This window comes from Tupaia chinensis, unplaced genomic scaffold (assembly GCF_000334495.1).
Source record: "Tupaia chinensis unplaced genomic scaffold, TupChi_1.0 Scaffold143886_1, whole genome shotgun sequence".
NCBI classification, from domain to species: Eukaryota; Metazoa; Chordata; class Mammalia; order Scandentia; family Tupaiidae; genus Tupaia; species Tupaia belangeri.
This window is the reverse complement of record NW_006203737.1, coordinates 620,019-623,897: the sequence shown is the minus strand read 5'-3', so window position 1 is coordinate 623,897 and position 3,879 is coordinate 620,019. Positions and strand designations below refer to the sequence as shown.

The following is a 3,879-nucleotide window of genomic DNA, read 5'->3' as shown; positions in this document are numbered from 1 at the left end:
TGGGAGTCCAGCAACGTAGCCATTATGCCATCTGCTGGTCCGCAAAGTGGTTTTTTAAAGTCCCTTCTCGTTTACATTTGATGAGTGTATAACGGGAACTTCACAATAATTTTATGCCATTGCCTCTAAAATTAATTATCTTGGTCTCTTTGATCTTTCCTATTTTTAAAAAAAGATCATTTATTTCTTCAGAAAAAGAGAGATAGAGAAAGAGGTGCCTACTGGCAACAGGGTCTTTTTTTTCTTTTTTTAAATAAACACTGTCTTTATTTATTTTTTATTAATTTACATTTTTTTATTTATTATTATTTTTTAGAAATGTGCTACAGAGCATGTGTGCTCACCAGATAAAGACAGAGAGAGAGAGAAAGGATGAGAAAACAAGCCACCAGGTCCAGGACTCCAACCACAGTCGGCCATGTGGGAGTCCAGCACCTTAACCACCATGCCACCTACTGCCCGCTGCCCCAGCAGGGTCTTTACACTACAATCTGCCCATCTCAGCCAGCCCTGATCATGGGCACGCACAAGCCCAGCATGCTCAGGGAGGTCACAGAACTTAAAAACCTAAGAGCTTTTCTTTTTTTAAAAAATTTTTTATAATTATATAATTTATTAAAATTAACTTAACAAAATTGATATAAAGTACAAAATATTAACAGTAGTCATTTTACAATTCAATAAGCACTTCAAATACAGAAATGTTGAGAGGCCAAAACTACAGTCAGCAACTGCTGCATCAATGACTCTAGCTCGCTAGTTCAGGCTGAACATTCACCCTTCAAGGCACTTCTTCAGGCATGCAAAAAACAGGACTAACAGGTTTAATCTGTTCTTCTCCAAAAGTGACAATCCAGCAATTCCAAATACTGTATGAAAAGAGTCCACCATATCTCCAGGTCTGTCTGCAAATCCCCCTGTTTCTTCATCTTGACATGCTGAGATGAAACTACGCAATTTTTTCTATCAATCCAATGCAGCCTTCCAATTATTTTTAGGGAGGCCGAAACCCACCATGAATAGCATACACCTGCTAACGTCTCTGGTCATCCATTGAGTCCACCTGAAGGTGACTGTCACTCACAAAGCCACCAACCAAGTAAATCAGAATTCACTTGATGCAACTGACTAGTAATAGCCAGGAATCCTGCCCAGCATGAGATTCAGAACCTGGTCTGCAACCAAACTCACCATCAAAGTTCATACAGGATAAAACAAATTGATAGCATCAAGTTTCCCCAATAGAGCCAAAGTTGCCACCGCACAAAAAGAGATTCTTGTATCAATTTCTCCCTATTTTATAAAAGATATTCACATCCTGTAAAGCAGCTGGTCTCTCTGGCCTGCACTGGGTTCAACCCTTATCTTTTAGACTGGCCCACTCTGTTCCCGTGCTCCTGTATGTTGATATAACTACCACAGTGCATGCTGGAACTTCCAGCAGACGAGCTAGACCAGCTGCATACTGGGAAGAGCTTTTCTTTACCAGTCCAGTTGAGTTACCACTGTGCCACTGTCCAGTCCCTTTGATCTTTCCTTTATTTATGTTTTTATTTATATAAAGTTTATAGAGAGATTTTTTTGCTATAGGGTGTGTGCGCTCTCCAGAGAGACAGAGAGAGGCAGAGAGACAGAAATCACCCCTTTGGGGGGATGGCAATGCCACAATTCTTTCTCCTCCAATCTCCTCTCAGAATTTTGGATTGGCGTGCACAACGTGAGTTTGAAGCCACCAGGTCCAGAACTAGAACTGCGGTCAATTACATGGGAGTCCAGCAACCGTGTCAGGTCTACATCTCATATTTTTAAAAAATTAATTATTTTATTTAACTTTATTTATTTATTTATTTAAATTTGACTAGAGAGAGAGAGAGAGAGAGAAAGTGAGAAAGCAAGCTGCAAGTCCGGGACTTGAACTATAGTCAGCCATGTGAGAGTCCAGCACCCTTAACCACCACGCCACCTGCCAGCCCTTGATCTTTCCTTTACTTGGCGCACATTTGTAAGCAATAACTATGTGCTGAACACTGTGTTAGGTTGGCAAGATAGAATGGTCGGCAGGCAACTTTGTTCCTACTTTCATGAAATGCATAGCATAACGAGAGAAAAGAATAGAAGCACAAGAAGAGAATGCTAGGTGCTGTGGTGGAGGAACTAGCAAGATTAAGAGAGGAGACTGTATAAAGGTTAGGAGGCAGGGGACAGCGTATCCTTTCGAGTAAATGATAGTTGAAAAGGAGAAAACAGAAGTGCCAGGAGACACAAAATGACACCCTAATGGTGTTTAGGAACTGTATCGCTCTGGGAAATGTGGATCATAAGAGTATTTGGATTTTATCCCAAGGATAATATGGGGCCATTGAAGGGTTTTAAGAGAGGAAAACACAGGGACTATCAGTTAGCGTACTGGCTATGTCACTGGACTCCCATGTAGTCGACTGCAGTTTGAGTCCCGGATCCGGTGGGCGCATGTGCGTGCATGCCCGAGATCCCGAGAGGAGAATGGAGGAGAAGGGATTGTGGCGTGGCCATCCCCCCGGGGGGGTGATTTCTCATCTTCTGTCTCTCTCTGTCTCTCTGGTGAGTGCATGCGCCCTATAGTGAAAAACCTCTAAAAATAAATAAATAAATAAAATAAAACAAAAAATTGTTCTAAGTACAAGTTTACTTTCAGCTTCTTTTATATATTACATATATTTAAACCCTTAGAGGGTAAAAGCAAGAGATTGGAAATTATGATGATGTGAAATGAATTAGGGAAGGATGGATTTGGTGAATTGCTCTGTTAGCCCCAGGCAAAGAATGAGTCTGTTTACCAGCTGTCTGCTTATTTTCTTAATGTATCTGTCAGGCCTTCGCTGTAGCAATGAAAACAAATAATAGTCTTGCCAACATAGCGGAAATTCTAAGCAAGTAATTTAAATAGAGGTAATTAATATGGTAAGACAATGAATAAGTTACATAACGCTTTCCTGAATTATGTATATTTAATGATTTAATCTCTATAAAGAGACACAGAGCAGTTCATGGAAAGGGCCTTTAAATTTGTGTAGGCCTAATACTAATAAAATTGTTTTTATAAACAAAAACTTTATTCAGTTCATTCAAAAAACATTGACAAAATAAATTTCAGTTACAATTTCACATGTACTAAAACTAAAGGCGTTATTTATAACAATGGCTTACAAATTAATGAAAAGCTGCAAGTTTGCAAAAGATTGGAAACATTTTGCACATCAGTGAGACCTTTGTTTTAGAGAAAGTGCTTTTTCGATGACAGATAAATTAATAAATACACACCACTGTTGACTATTTCAGACAGTACACAAATGGTTTTGATTTGTCTTTCTCTTGTAAACAAAAGTTTATCATTTATAATTATTTTCTTTTTAAAAAAAATTGTTTTATTTAACTTTATTTATTTATTTAACTTTGACCAGAGAGGGACAGAGTGAGAGAGACAGGGAAAATGAGAAAGCAAGCTGCCAGGTCCGGGACTCGAATCGTAATCAGCCATGTGGGAGTCCAGTGCCCTTAACCACTATACTACGTGTCTCCCCCTCTTTTTTTACCCTCACCCCCATCATCTCCCCTCCACTCTACCAACTAAGTTCTACCTTACTGTCACTAGTATCTATGCCAATCACCAATAAAATTTGTAATTAGCTCAAAGGTAAAAATAATTTAAGGGAACCGGCAGTTAGCGTAATGACTATGTCGCTGGACTCCCACGTAGTCGACCGCGGTTCGCGTCCTGGACCCGGTGGCTTAAAACTCACGCCGGGTGCGTGTGTGTGCATGCCCAAGATCCCGAGAGGAGAATGGAGAAGAAGGGATTGCAGCGTGGCCATTCCCCCGGGGGGTGATTTCTCACTTTCT

General features: G+C 40.1%; 1 pseudogene; it reads right to left on the bottom strand.

Annotated features, from left to right (window-relative positions):
* Window positions 1-748: 748 nt before the first annotated feature.
* Window positions 749-3,879, bottom strand: part of LOC102481949 (geranylgeranyl transferase type-2 subunit beta-like) — a 19,313-nt pseudogene continuing 16,182 nt past the window's right edge.